Source organism: Felis catus, chromosome E2 (genome assembly GCF_018350175.1).
Source record: "Felis catus isolate Fca126 chromosome E2, F.catus_Fca126_mat1.0, whole genome shotgun sequence".
In the NCBI taxonomy this organism is placed as follows: Eukaryota; Metazoa; Chordata; class Mammalia; order Carnivora; family Felidae; genus Felis; species Felis catus.
Genome location: NC_058382.1, coordinates 34,277,982 through 34,293,463, shown reverse-complemented (window position 1 = coordinate 34,293,463; position 15,482 = coordinate 34,277,982). Strand labels below are relative to the sequence as shown.

General features: G+C 47.6%; 1 long non-coding RNA gene and 2 other non-coding genes across 3 annotated transcripts; 2 read left to right on the top strand and 1 right to left on the bottom strand.

Annotated features, from left to right (window-relative positions):
• The first annotated feature begins 2,126 nt into the window (after nucleotides 1-2,126).
• On the top strand, nucleotides 2,127-14,135 carry LOC123382311. The gene is made up of 3 exons (XR_006590513.1): nucleotides 2,127-2,668; nucleotides 12,008-12,170; nucleotides 13,993-14,135. It is a non-coding gene; the product is annotated as an uncharacterized LOC123382311 (long non-coding RNA).
• Nucleotides 3,860-3,942, top strand: TRNAL-CAG. The gene has a single exon. It is a non-coding gene; the product is annotated as a tRNA-Leu (tRNA).
• TRNAL-CAG lies at nucleotides 4,209-4,291 on the bottom strand. The gene has a single exon. It is a non-coding gene; the product is annotated as a tRNA-Leu (tRNA).
• Nucleotides 14,136-15,482: the final 1,347 nt, after the last annotated feature.

Below are 15,482 nucleotides of genomic sequence, written 5' to 3'. Positions count from 1 at the left end.
GTTACTCAGCCTCTCTGAGCCTCATTTTCCTTATCTGTAAAATGGGAGCAAAGATAGCCTGTGCCGTGGTGTTGTTATGAACACCAAGTGAAATACTGGACGTAAAAAAGGCACTCACTAAAACTCAGCTTCCTGCCACCCTTTCTCCACGCAGAGGTGGTGATGGGTGCCAAGGTCACAGGGATGTTAGGATCCCCGTTTCGGGCCCCTCGGCTGGCTGAGCACCAGCTTGTCACTTGGCGGTCTGACTTCATCCGCACTTTGGGGCTGGGCACAGGGGGAGCCAGGCTGGGGCGTCCCCACCACCGGTAGACTTTCCAGGCTGAGGTCAGGGGACTTTCCTCTTCCAAGCTGGACAAATGCCCAGAGGGGGCCTGGGGGAGGCCTGTCCCTCTAGGGTCCACTGTTGATGCCAAGACTGGTGATAAGAGAAAAATGAGAAAAACAGCAAGTCTCCTTTCCCATTTTTGGTCTTGGGGGCCTGAGGCTGGAATGGGATCCTGAGAAGCTTCCTCCAGGCCAGCAGTCTGGTACCCGAAAGGTGTCGAGGGAGGAGGGCCGGCCATCCAGCCCAACCCAGGAGACAGTGCTGAGTGGAGCTCCAGGACTGACCCCCATCGAGCCAGCACTTTCCTCCAGCCGGGCCAGGAGGGCAGCAGGCAGAGCGGGGCTGGCTTGGGCTGTAGCTCTGGCCTGCCTGGTTTCTTATCTCTAAAATGATGTATAAGGCATGAGGGGAAGGTTCCAGGGCACCTTAGCAAGTCACTCAGAATGTCTGAGCCTTAACTCCTTGCAAAATGGAGCAGGAGTGGGGAGTCAGCAGCACTTGCCTTAAAGAGAAGGTGTGAGTGGCTGGTAACCTGGCCCCTCTATGGCCTTAGTGACTTTCTGTCCTATCCCAGCATCCCCTCTCTCCACATCTGCACCCAGTGCACACACCAGCCAGCCAGTGGGGCTTGTCCTTTTTTATTACCAAAACACATCTTGAGTCCTGAATTCAGCCACCTTTTGCAATCGCCACTTCCCCGGTCTAGCCATCTCCATCTCTCACGGCCTTGGGCTCTGATTTTTCTCTTGGCCTCTCACACCCACCCGCCACATAGCTGCCAAAGGGATCGTTTTCAAAGGCTAACTGGATCCAGTCACCTACTCCCCTGCTTAAAGTACTCCAGTGACAACGATGCTATCACACACAGAAGAAAATCCAAATTCCCCTCCCCGGCATCCAGCCCTGTGTGATATGGACTTCAGCCTCCTCCCACCCTTATCCCTGCCCCACTGGCTTGCTGCCTCTCCAACAGACCACACTTCTCCCTGCCTCAGGGCCTTTGCACTGGCTATGCGTTCCACCTAGAAGGCCACCAGCTTTGATTTTGCTTGTCTCTCCCTCTTGAACTGTGTCACCTCCTCAGAGAGGTCCTCCCTGACCACTCTTCCTATGAGAGCCCCTGGGCATTCTTGATCATTGGTAAAGGGGACTTCTTAAAGGTAATACCATGATTCTCAGAGAAATGTAAAATGGGGGACACCTGAGTGGCTCAGTCAGTTAAGCAGCCAATTCTTGGTTTGGGCTCGGGTCATGATCTCATGGTTTGTGAGTTTGTGGAGCCTTCTTGGGGTGTTCTCTCTCCTTCTCTCTGCCCCTCCCCCACTCGCTCTCTTTCTTTCAAAAACAAATAAATAAACGTTATATTAAAAAAAGAAATATAAAATGAACACAAGTCAGAGGTCATGGAATGCATTAATTTATGAGAAAACCAGAAGGTGTTAGAACTGGTTCTAAGGAGAATTCAAAGACACGTGTATATTGGCAATCAGGAATGATGAAATGAATTTATAAAGAGATGCAGAGGGGCACCTGGGTGGCCCAATTGGCTAAGCATCCAGCTCTTGATCTCAACTTGGGGCATGATTTCTCGTTTCGTGAGATTGAACCCCATGTTGAGCTCTGTGCTGACAGCGGGGAGCCCGCTTGGGATTCTCTCTCCTCCCCCCTCTCTCTCTCTGTCCCCCGCCTCACTCATTCTTACATTCTGTCTCTCTCTCTCTGTTTCAGAATAAGTAAATAAATCAATAAATGGATAAATGGCCAATATCCAGCGGGCAATATTTAATTACATTCCACCCCAACAAAATCCACTTGCGTTTCTATGGATGAGATTTAAGTAATGAAAGGTAACGAAAGGTGCAGGCGCCTATAGAATCAGATGGCCAGGATTGGTTCTCCAGAGAGTTACTTGGTTATCTTACAGGTTTCCTGACTTTCTGGCACTTACCAGCACCTGACCTTCTTTGCCGTTTGCAATTCAACTTGAGGGCAGAAACTGTGTTTTGTAACACCATCTGCAAGCACATAGCGAGTGCTCGGCAAATGTTTGCTGCTGCCCTTTCCAGTGTCCAGGGTAATTTGTATTTCAGGAGAAGATACAAAAGAGGTCATTGCTGAGCCTAAAGAAATAAATTCTGACAGCCAAGGAGGAGGGGGCATTTGTGGGAAGGAAAGGGCACCGGCAGGTTCATCACTCGTTAAATAACCAAGACCTCTGCGCACCCAGAAGCCTCAGCACCTCTTGGCAGCCCAAGCCCTGAGCGTCCCCAAAGGGACCTGACCAAAGGGAGTTGGTAGGGAAAGTTCTCTGGCTGAGGCTGTTCTGTGATACCATGTCAGGTAAGTCAGAGGGCACTGAGGGGCGAATGTGACTCCACCACGCACATTAGGGTCTGTCTCCTGGACTCTAGGGTCGACCCCCAGAAGTCGCCCTCAGGCGCTCTCTTTCAGACCCACGTTACACAGCAAGTCAGTGGCCCAGCCACGCCAGAACCTCTGTCTCCTGTGCCCTCATTCTGCCCGTCTTTCTTTAGGAGATGCATCTTCTCCGGGGCCTCTGGGGAGCCTGGAAATGGGGGCGTATGAGATCCTGCGAGAGTGGAGGTGCCTTTTTGCCTCCCGGAAATCCCGCGGAGAAAGGCGCCTTCGAGGCGCATAAATCTTCTGATCCCGGGACAGAGGCGGGTGCGTGCCTAAATCTGGGGTTATGGCAGGAGGGGGCGGAAGGTGCTGCGGGGCGGGCGGGGAGGGGTCCGGATCTGCTTCCCGCAGAGGCGGGGTGAGGATGCGGGTGAGAGGCGGCTGCTGGGGAGGAAAAGTGAATCACAAAATGACAGAATGCAGGAAGGAGGAGGCGAGGTAAGGATGAACCCACGGACATTCCCTGCGCGCCCGTTGTCTGCCAAACAGGGTTTGGGCTCTAAGGACACGGTCAGGGAACAGAGCGTATCCGGTTGTGCCGCTGCAGGACGCGGTCTAACCCCGAGCCTGAATAAATGGCTTTAACACGCATATAAATGTGAAGTTGCGGTTCCAACAAACGTTTGGAAGGAGAACGCGAGGTGCTTGCGATTAGACCTTGAAATACCCGGGTTTCACCTGGTAGGGGCGCCAGCAGAGATCTACATAAGCCAGTTCGGGAATGTGGGCTTGACTGCCTCGTGCAGGAAATGCGCAGGAAGTGTATGCAGAAATGCAAAGGTGCTCGAAGATATGCAAGTATCAAAGCCGACACGAATCGTAAATGAATGCATGCATGCATAATGAATACGTGTCCGAGACACGAATGCCTGGGGGCCAAAGTGACAGTCCTCGATTCTCCAGCACGCTGCGCGCGCCCTCTGCTGCCACCAACGCGCCTCGCTCCGCCCTTCCTCGTCCCATTTCGTCCCTCCCCTGTGAGCCAGAGCGCTTTTCTTTCCAGGTCTTCCCGGCACCCGGCGTAAAACAAAGCCCGAGCCGGTTGTTCGCTACGCATGCGCACAGTAGAACTATTCCGAAGAGGTTTGCTTGCAAAGCAGCGTCCGAGCAGTCAGGATGGCCGAGCGGTCTAAGGCGCTGCGTTCAGGTCGCAGTCTCCCCTGGAGGCGTGGGTTCGAATCCCACTCCTGACAAGTGCTGTTTTGTTTTTCACCAACAGCTGCAAGTCAGTTTTGTTTTCCACGAACAGCCGCAAATCAACTAGGGAATACGTTACACCTTTGGGTATTCGTTTCATCTCTTTACAAAACAAGTATTTCCTTCCTAACAGGCATTTTCTTCTTAGTGACATTCATTTGGCTTTGGATTGTAAAAAGAAAGCCCCGACGCGTGCCGCAGAGATGCACCTTTCTCTGACGTTGTCTAACGTTGCAGAAAGAAAACAACAAAAGGGTAGGCTTGTCAGAAGTGGGATTCGAACCCACGCCTCCAGGGGAGACTGCGACCTGAACGCAGCGCCTTAGACCGCTCGGCCATCCTGACTTCCTGCCAGTGGCCTATAAAGATTCACAATAGTTGCCATTTCCGTGCCACGTGGTTCGAGAAGCCGCAAGCTGTCTTAGGGTAGCTGGCAGCCCCAGGTCCTGCCGCACTGCTCCAGGCGTCCACAGGTTAAAACAAAAAACAAAAAACAAAAAAAACCCCAAAAAAACCCCAAAACCCACCCCTGTTGCCGAGACTCGCTGTTATCTTTCAATTTCTTCCGTCTTTTTTCTACGTATGGAAACTGTGTAGCCTGGGAAATCAGTTTCCCTTGCCATCCCTAGAAAATATCCGTAAAAATAAACACAATGGAAACAAAACTATATTGTTAAATTCTAGCCATTCGCCAATGCTCGGAACCTGAAAATGTGACGTGTATTTAACGACTGATACTATCGGTCGCCAGGGTCAGGACTATTGTTGGGCCCCTGAGGGTAGTGGGGAGGGGATTTAGACGATTCTTTTTGGAAGGGAGGTGCTCTGCGAAGAACTTTGCCTTGAGCTCCTCAGGATTGGAAGCCGTGGAATCCCATTCCACGCGTGTTTAACTGGAGCCACAGCCAGAGAAATTTGGCTTTTATACCTCTTTAATAAACTGAACAAGGGAAAAGCCGGAGGCTGTTAAACTTGGAGAGGAGACGATTTATCTGTCTACAAAAGCCTGATGTGTACGAGGGATTGGGATTGTGTCCGTCTCTCCTTGCTCCAAGAGGGGACAAGCAGGGGGTAGGTAGTTAGAGAGGAAGCTTTTCATAGAAGAAAGAGCTTGCTGGAAAGGAAACAGGCTGTCTGTGTAGATAGTGATAACCCCGTCAGCGGAGGCAATCAAGACAAGGCTGGACATCCACTTGGTGGAAAAGCTCTGTATAGGGCTCCACTCTGCTGGTGCAGAGCCTGCTTGGGATTCTCTCTCTCTCCCTCTCTCTCTAGCCCTTCCATGTGCTCCCTTTCTCTCTGTCTCAAAATAAATAAACTTTAAAATAAGAAATAAATAAAAATTTATCCTTTAACAAAATGTACTCCACATCCAGTGGGAAAATAGGGTTATTTATCTACAGATGGGTGCTACTGTGGCATCTACAGACTGCTGTAGATGTGCCGATTTCCCATTGGGCAGAAGAAGAAAAAAGGACATTTGGGAGATAATGGAGATGGTGAAGCCCCCTGTCCTGGAGAAGAGGTCTTGGGAATGGTCCTGGAACTGCATGCAGGCTTGGTTGACAAGGATGAAGGGATAGGGACAATTCCCAGCAGCAGCGCCCAGAGCCAGAGTCAGGAGAGGGACAGTATTGACACCACCCCCACCCCTCCCATGGCTGGAGCTGGATCTTCCACCATCCAAAGGGAGGCTGAAGGAGATTAGCAGAGGTTTTCCTCCCCTCAGTTGCTTCTCCTATGTCACCTCCTCCAGGAAGCCTTCCCTGATGCTCCTTTCTCTTACCGAGGATTTTTGGCTTCCTCTGTGTTCCCGCAAGCTCTTAGGCAAACCCCTCCCAACAATGGAATTGGAATGGCCTGTCTAGGTATGTGTGTCTTCTCCTGTTTCTAAAACTGAGCTCTTCAAAAGGGCAGGGATTGCAAGAGTCTTTGCCACTGAAACCCTGGGGCCTAGGACACAAAAACGTGGAGAGGGAGATAAATCAGTGCAGATTGAATAATGAATGAGACAATAGGATAGGGGTGTGCCCAGGCAGGAAGTCCTGGAAATGCCACCCCAGACCTCCTCGGGCAGCTGGCGCCTGGACAGAATGGGGTCACTCTGCCAGAGCCCTGGCCTGCCCCCATCGCCCAGGAATAGAAGCCATGCATCCTTGAACAAATAGTTAATCCAACACCCTCTCTTTGGAGCTCTGGACCTCCCATCCCAAACAACCCCTGTTCCAATCCCAGTAGGCAGAAGGGCTCGGGCAGGGAAAATAACCAAACCTCCAGTCTGACCTTTGCCTCCATCTGAGCCAATCAGTAACTGGCCCAGAGGTTGGCAGGGCCATGCCAGCACCCCACCCACTGCGTCCGTGCCTTGACTGTGTCCTTCAACAGAGACACGCACACAAAGGGCGTCAGCCCAAACCACTCAGCGTCCTGATGTCTGCTCTTTGGTCTTGTATCATCCTCCTGGAATGCCTCCTTCTCAAATTGCTCTTTTCAAGGCTCTGTTCAAATGGCACCTCCACCCTGAAGGCCCCACATCTTCTCTCTGTACCAGGAAGTTCAAGCCTGGTGGCATTTCATGGAAATGGGTCTTTGCTTCGAATTCGTAGAGCCCAGCAACGCTGTTGGCTCTGATTTTCCGGCTCACCCCACTTCCAGCCTGCCCCTTGGCTGTACCCAAAGAGGTTAGGAGATTGGAGAGTGACAGGAGGAACCATCTGGCCCCTGGTCACATTGGCTTACTGTGCAACTTGAGGTAACTCCTGTCCCTCCCTGAAATGGACAGATGTCCCAGTGGCGATGGGAGGAGTTTGGATCACTGCACTTCCCAAACTTTAGGCATTTATTACCCGCTTTTTCCTTATCTGTATACCATTTGTGCATGTTAACAAAACCTTTTTTTTTTTTTAATGTTTATTTATTTTTGAGAGAGAGAGGGAGACAGAGGATCCCAAACAGGCTCTGCACCGTCAGCACAGAGCCCAACGTGGGCTCGAACTCACGAACCATGAGACCGTTACCTGAGATGAAGTTGGACACTTAACTGACTGAAACACCCAGGCACCCCAACAAAAACATTTTAATTGTAGTTAGATACATATAGGGGCGCCTGGGTGGCTCAGTCAGATAAGCAAGACTTGATTTCAGCTCAGGTCCTGATCTCACAGTTCATGAGATCAAGCCCCACGTTGGGCTCTGTGCTGACCGTGTGGAGCCTGCTTGGGATTCTCTCTCTCCCTCTCTCTCTCTGCCCCTCCCCTGCTCATGTTTCCCCCCTCTCAAAATAAATACATAAATGTTAAAAATAGTAATAATATTTTTAAAGACACAAATAAACATAAGATTTACCATTCTTACTATTTGAAGTATATGGTTCTGTGGCATTCACGTTCTATTGCAACTCTCACCCCGTTCCATTTCCAGAACTTTTTTGTCTGCCCCAAGTGAGACTCTGTCCCCATTAAACATTAACTCCCAATCCTCACTTTCTGCACCTCTTTGCCACCGCTGTCCCACTTTCTGTTCCTGTGACTGTGACTCCGCATAGAAGTGGAACCAAACAGTAGATGTCCCTGTGACTGGCTTGTGTCACTTAGGATAATGTCTTCGAAGTTCATGCTATAACATGGGTCAGAATGTTACTCGTTTTTCAGGCTGAATAACATTCCGCTGTATGGACATATCACATTTGTTTGTGCATCCATCCATCGGCGGACACTTGGGAGGCTTCTTCCTTTGGTGGTTGTGACTCATGCTGCTGTGAGCATGGGTGTACGAATATCTCGTCCAGACCCTGCTTTCAGTTCTTTTGGACGTATACCCACAAGTGGAATTGCTGAATCATATGGTCATTCTGGGTTTTGTTTTTTTGACGCTAATATAATTTTGAGAGAGAGATAGAGAGGGTGCACGTGGAAGAGGGGCAGAGAGAGAGGGGACGGAGAGAATCCCCAGCAGGTTCCTTGCTGTCAGCAAAGAGCCAGACGCAGGGCTCAAACTCACGAACCGTGAGCGCATGACCTGAGCGGAAATCAAGAGGGCACTTCACTGACTGAGCCACCCAGGCGCCTCCCAGTGGTTCTGTTTTTAATTTTTTGAGAAACCGTCCTACTGTTTCCCGCAACAGCTTCATCATTTTTGCATTCCTACCACCAGGGCGCGGTGGTTCTAATTCCCCACATCCTGGCCAACCCTTGTTTTCTCTCTTGATTGCTTGTTTGTTTTTAATAGCAGTCATCATCCTAATGAATGTGAGGTGATATCTCATTGTGGTTTTGATTTGCATTTCCTTAATGATTAGTGGTGTTGAGCATCTTTCTTTTTTATTTTTTATTTATTTATTTTTAATTTTTTTTTCAACGTTTATTCATTTTTGGGGGGACAGAGAGAGACAGAGCATGAACGGGGGAGGGGCAGAGAGAGAGGGAGACACAGAATCGGAAACAGGCTCCAGGCTCCGAGCCATCAGCCCAGAGCCTGACGCGGGGCTCGAACTCACGGACCGCGAGATCGTGACCTGGCTGAAGTCGGATGCTTAACCGACTGAGCCACCCAGGCGCCCCTCTTTTTTATTTTTTAAATGCTTATTTATTTTTGAGAGAGAGAGAGAAAGAGACAGAGCATGAGTGGGGGAGGGGCAGAGAGAGACGGAGTCACAGAATCCAAAGCAGGCTCTAGGCTCTGAGCTGTCAGCACAGAGCTCGACTTGGGGCTTGAACCCACGAACCGTGAGATCATGACCTGAGCAGAAGTTAGAGGCTTAACCGACTGAGCCACCCAGGCGCCCCGGGGCATCTTTTCATACTCTTGTTGGCCATGCGTATATCTTCTTTGGAGAAATGTCTATTCAAGTCCTTTGTCCAGTTTTTGTCTTTTTGTTTTTTTTTTTTTTTTTAGTTCATTGTTGAGATTGAGTTGTAGGGGGTTCTTTGTATACTGAGTTAATTAACCCCTTGAGTCAGATATATGGTTGGCAAATATTTTCTCCCAATCTATACGTTGGTCACCTTTTCACATATTGTGTCCTTTGATGCACAGAAAATTTAATTTTGATATAGTCCGGTGTTTTTTTTTTTTTACTTTTGTTGCCTGTGCTTTTTGGCATGGTTCCCTAGAAATCATTGCCAAATCCAATGTCATGAAGATTTCCCCCCCTATGTTTTCTTCTATAGTTTTAGAGTTAATTTTTAGGTCTTTGATTCACTGGAGTTAATTTTCATAGATGGTGTAAGGTAAGGGTCTAACTTCATTGTTTTGTGTGTGTATACTTTTCCCAGCAACATTTCTTGAAAGACTGCCCTCTTCCCAGTGAATGGTCTCAACACCCTTGGCAAAACCATTTGACCATCTATGCAAGGGTTTTTGTGCACTTTTTAAAAACTAAATATTTTCTTAGAATGGCCTCATTTTAAAACTAATAAATGTGTTATGGGAAGAAACTTATAATACGGCTAGAATAGAAAACCCACCTCATTACCCAGAAATGGAAGGTTACAGTAAAAATAAGCACAATGGGAACCAAACCACTGTCATGAAATTCTAGCCAGAATATTTATTCACTAAAAAGAATGAACAGAATGAGGTGTTGAAGACCTATCAGCACCAAAGGAGGTTTTCTCCTCGGCGTAATCAGATTGATAGCAAAGTTAAAAACAAAGTGCATGTAATGAAGCATCATAGATGTTTGATGACTGCCCTGGGCCATTGCCCCTCAGGATCCCTGCTGGTGATGAGAAGCCTTAGACATTGATTCTAGTTCTGCTGATGTCTCTAATTCAACCGGTGACCCCGGGCAAGTTTCTGCCCTTTTTCCAGCTGGTGTACTCATCTGTAAAACCAGTGATGACCAGCCACTTTGGAAAACAGTTTCGCAAATGTCTTGTAAAGTTAATAATACACATAACATATGCTCCAACAATTCTAGTCCTAGGTATTTACCCAAGAGGAATGAAAACATTTGCTCGCACAAAGAAACCCCGGGGGCCTGTGGCTGGTTCAGTCAGTGGAATGTGGGGCTCTTGATCTTGGAGTTGTGAGTTCAAGCCCCATGTTGGGTGTAGAGATTACTTAAAAATAAAATCTTAAAACCAAACTAACAAACTAACAAACAAACAAACACAGCTTGCACGCATGCACATGTTCACAGCAGTTTTATTCATAGCTGCCCAAGCTGGAAAAAACCCCAAATGTCCAACAACTAGTGAATGGGTAAAGATATTGTGGTATATCAATACAAGTGAATACATTCAGCATTAAAAAGAAACAATCTACTTAACCTATGCTCAACAGCACAGATGAATTTCAAAAGCTTTATGTTAACCGGACAGAGCTTTTCACCAAGGACTTCTGTATCAGCTTCCTCTGGCTGCTGTAACAAATTATCACAAACTTAATGGCTTAAAAACACACACACACACAAGCAGAAATTAAGGGGCGCCTGCATGGCTCAGTCTAAGCATCCAACTCTCGGTTTTGTCTCAGTTCATGAGCTCATAGTTTGAGTTTGAGCCCCTTGTCAGGCTCTGCACGGTCAGTGCAGAGCCTGCTTCAGATTTCTCTCTCCCTCTCTCTCTGCCCCTCCCCAACTTGCTATCTCTCTCTCTCTCTCTCTCAGAACAAACAAACATTAAAAGACATTTAAAAACCCACAAATTAAACACACACACACACACACACACACACACACACACACACACAAAGATATTCTATTACAGTTCTAGAGTCCAAAATGAATCCTAAGAGGCTAGATCGAAGCATCAGCAGGACTGGTTTCTTCTGGAGGCTGCAGGGATCCATTCTTTGCCTCTTGCATTCCTAAAAGCCACCTGCCTGCCTTTCTTGGCAGCTCCTGGCTGCACCACAGTGGTCTCTCTTTCTTTGCTCGCATTGCTTTCTCTTCTATTGTTATCAAATGTCCCTCTCTGCCACCGCTGTTGTCTTCTTCTTCTTCTTTTAAGTTTATTTATTTTTGAGGGTGGGGGAAAGGGGAGAGAGAGAGAGGGAGACAGAGGATCTGAAGCAGGCTCTGTGCTGACAGTAGAGAACCCAATGCAGGGCTCGAACTCACGAACTGTGAGATCATGACCTGAGCCAAAATTGGACCCTTAAGTGACTGAGCCACCCAGGTGCCCACTCACCACCCCCACCCCGCCTTTTTAAGTAATCTATGCCCAACATGGGGCGTCGAACTCATGACCTGGAGATCAAGAGTCACCTGCTCCACAGACTGAGCTAGGCAGGTGACGCTACCTCCTCCTTATCAGCATACAGTGGTAACATTTATCACCCACCCAGATAATCTAGGATAATCTCATCTCAAAATCCTTAATCACACCTGCAGAGTCCCTTTTTGCTATACAGGGTAACATTCACAGGCTCTGGGGATCAAAATTGAACACCTTGGCAGGGGAGGCATTATTCAACCTGCCACAACTGTATAATGTAAGACTTCATTTATATGACATTCTAGAAGGCTCAAAAAAACAGTGACAGAAAACAGATGAGTGGTTGTTTGGGGCCAGGGTGGAGGTCATAAAGGCAGTTTCTGGGGTGATCTATACTCTAATCTTTGTGGTGATTCCAGGACTATACACATTTGCCAAAATGCTCCAGAGTGGGAGAATCGAAGTGGGAGAAAACAATAGCAACACATAAAAGTGACAAACAATGAGCATTCAGAATGTAAAAAGAGCTCAGAGCATTTGAAAGCACAAGCAGGGCTGCGGTGTCAGAGGGGAGCCCAGTAATCCACGGTCACTTCGGACACAACGGCAGAGCTCAGGGGGTTCCCTAAACCTCCCTCAGGTTCAGTAATTCATTAGTTAGAAGGCAATGAAAGCAATGAAAGCAATGAAAACTGCTAGGCTCAGTTACGGTTTGTTGCCGCTAAAGGATACAGATTAAAATCACCCAAGGGGAGGGCACACAGGGCTGATGGAATTGCTCTGGAATTGAAGAGCCGTAATGGTGCATTACAGTGAATATACTGAAACCCATGACTTGTATAATTTTTTAAAGGGTGCTTTTTAAGTTCTAAACATGGCCTTTCCATTGTTCTCTCCCCAGGGAATCATGGATTCCATGCGCTGTTTTCTCAGCACTGATGTGTAACTATTACCAATCAGGTACACTCACCACCTCGGTGTCCCAAATCTTTGTAGGCCCTTCATCATGGAGCCACAGTTGACTGACTTCCCGCAGAGCTGATCTCAGTTTCCAGCTCTTCCAGGTAGAGCTAAATGAGCTGATACCCAGTTCCCTGACCCTAAACCACACTGTTAGAATATCTGGTGTGGCCAGACCCCACCCTAAACAAAGAAGGACATTTCTGTCGGGCATGACATTCCAGAGGTTTAGAGATTACCTCCCAGAAGCCAAGAGCAAAGACCAGACCTTTCTTTGGGCAAATTTATTTTATTTATTTATTTTTTATTTTTATTTTTTTTTGAGGGGGGATGGGCAAAGGGGAAGGGAGAGAGAATCCAAAGCACACTCCATGCTCAGTGCAGAGCCCGATGCGGGACTCGATCTCAGAACCCTGAGATCCTGACCTGAGCAGAAATCAAGAGTGGAAAACTTAATCATCTGAGCCACCCAGGTACCCCCGGGAAATTTTAAATTCCTTACCACACAAGGGCATATGGTTCAAACCTTAAATTCAGGGAAAAAGAAATATGAATGGCCAGTAGGCTTAAGTAGGACCCCAGCCCCACTAGCCAAGTATTAGAAAATGCCAATGGAAACAAGAGACTTTTTTTTTTTTTAATGCTCATCACACATATTGGGGGTTGGGCAAATAGTTAAGCTCACTCTTAACAGGGGCGTCAACAAATATGGTCTTTTGTAGAATCTACAAAAATTTGGCGGTATCTATCAAAAAATGTAAATACCCTCAATCTAGTGGTTTTGCTTTGAAGACTGGATCCATAGAAAATCTCACCTGTGAGGAAAGATGTGTAAATAAGGAGACTTATATAATATTTCTTGTAATGAGGAGCTATTGGAAATCACCTATCAGTTGGGGGGAAGGGACAGGGAATTAGTAGCCACTTTATCAATATTACATGACACGTAAAAAGGTCAGTCTTCGTGTGAAATTGAAATTTCCAAGATGTTAAGTGCAAGTCAAGTTTCAATATATATAGTAGAAACTTATTTTTTGGTAAAAAAAAATTTTTAGGGGCGCCTGGGTGGCTCGGTCGGTTGAGCGTCCAACTTCGGCTCAGGTCATGGTCTCGCCGTTCGGGAGTTCAAGCCCCACATTGGGCTCTGTGCTGACAAACAGCTCAGAGCCTGGAGCCTCCTTCAGATTCTGTGTGTCTCTCTCTCTCCCCCTCCCCTGCTCATGCTCTGCCTCTCTCTGTCTCTGAAGGATGAATAAATGTTTAAAAAAATTTTTTTAAAAATTTTTTTAAATGACACTCAAAGCAAGTCTTTACATTTCTACACGTTATGTTAATGTAGAAAATGTTGGGGTTCGGAGCCAACCGCCAAGAAAGAATTCTTGAGACGTCTTCCGTGGAAAAAGGTGGTTTTATTAAAGCACAGGGATAGGACTCAGGGGCAGAAAGAGGTGCTGCCCTGGGATCCTGAAGAGCTATTGATTATATGCGGGGGTGGTGATTGCGGGGGTATTGATTATATTGGGGGCGGGGGTGGCGAAGGTAAAGACCTGGGGAAGTTTCCAAAAGCATTCTCATTTGCTACAGGATCCTGGAGGCCTAGCTATAGTCCAGCCAAGGTTGGCGGGAGTTTCTGGAGGAATGTTATAGTGGGCTGCAGGTTATAAGGAAATTTAATTTCAATTTTTTTTAATGTTTATTTATTTTTGAGAGAGAAAGAAAGAGAGCGTGAGCAAGGGAGGGGCAGAGAGAGGAGACACAGAATCCGAAGCAGGTTCCAGGCTCCAAGGGCTTGAACTCACACACTGTGAGAGCATGACCTGAGCTGAAGTCAGACACTCACCGACTGAGCCACCCAGACACCCCAGAAGGAAATTTAATTTTATCTACATTTCCGTTTTGCCTTTTCCCCCCACATCGATGTGGTAGCGAGAGAAGAAGACAAAAGATGTGCCAGATACTCAAAGTCTTCTCAGTGATTAACTGGAGGTGAAGGTGCAGCTTTGGAGACATGTGTGTGCCGTGCAACAAAATCAATGAATGAATTAGTTGTGTGATCAAAAATAAAGAAATCGAACCAACCCTACTGCACGAAGCATAGAGTCGGATGGAAAAGTGTTCAATTAATAGTTGCTGATTATAATCAGCAACTTCCCAGAGTTGGCTTCTGGAAGCTGCTGGATGAGCCCTAGGGGAACCTTTCTGCGAATTTTTAAAACTTGCGAATTGAAAGATTTAACGCCTCCAAAGGGCGTTATTTTTTAAAATAATAAAACCCACTCTATTACCGAGGGTTTAATAACCAGGTGGTCTGGCCCCTGGCTGCCTCTTAAACATCATCTCTCCCCAATCCCTTCAGCTCATAATCTTTTGTCCCGCCTCAAAGACCCCAAAGTCTTTCCTGCCCCAGGGCCTTTGCACATATGGTGGTTTTCTCTGCCTGGAATGTTCTTTTTCTGCCTGATTCCTATTCATCCTTCAGGTCTCTGCTTCAATGTTTATACTTTCCCTGACACTCTCCAACCCTCAAGTATTCTCTCCCATGGGGTCCTGCTCTTTTCCTGTGGTAATGTTATCACAATTGGTAACTATCAATTTATCTGTGGGTTTGTATATCTAGATTGTCTGTCTCCGCCATCAGACTTCCTGAGGGCAGGGTTTCTGGTTGGATGGCTCACAGCTCTGTCCTCAGTGCCCAGCCCATGCAAGGTACACCTTAAACATCTGCCCAGGGCCTGAATCTCCACTGCCTCTCCAGCATGCCCTCATCCCACCCCAAGGGAGGGAGGCCCAGCACATAGTAGGTGCTTGGCCAGAGTAGAGAGTCTTTATAAAACTGAGGACTCAGACAAGGCATGCGCTGCTGGTGATCTGTGTGGAGATGGCCTGCTCGGACCCCAGGGACGGAGACTACCCTTGGAAAGGACAGGCATTCTGGGCCTCATCCCTGGCTCTCATTCCCCCACCCCTTCCCAGACCTTCTAAGGCGCCAGTGGAGACTCTGGGTGGGTGGCAGTTTCCTTCCCACTTTTTCTGACGGAGGGGTGGGAGGGCGGCGAGTGAAGTTGGTTTGGAAGAAAATGTCAAAGTAAAAAACAATGCAGTGATTGAGTCTTGCTTGTTGCCATTTGAAAGGAATGAGAGTGGGATTAACCAAAAAAGCAAAATCTAAACCCAAACCAAAACCCAAACACTCTACTATTCTAGAATCTGCCTCAGAAACAATCATCTTACTGTTTCCCGTGTCATAGTAAAATTAAGGGTTTACCCAAGAGCTGTGTTCTGCACTTGGGCTCCTACCGTGTGCAGAGAGGCTGGTCTCTGAGTCTGCAGCTACCAAGAAGCTCTCCTCATCTCCTGAGTGTGTGCGGGGTGGGCAGGAGGGGCTCAGGTGCATTGTGGCAGAAGGGGTTGGACAC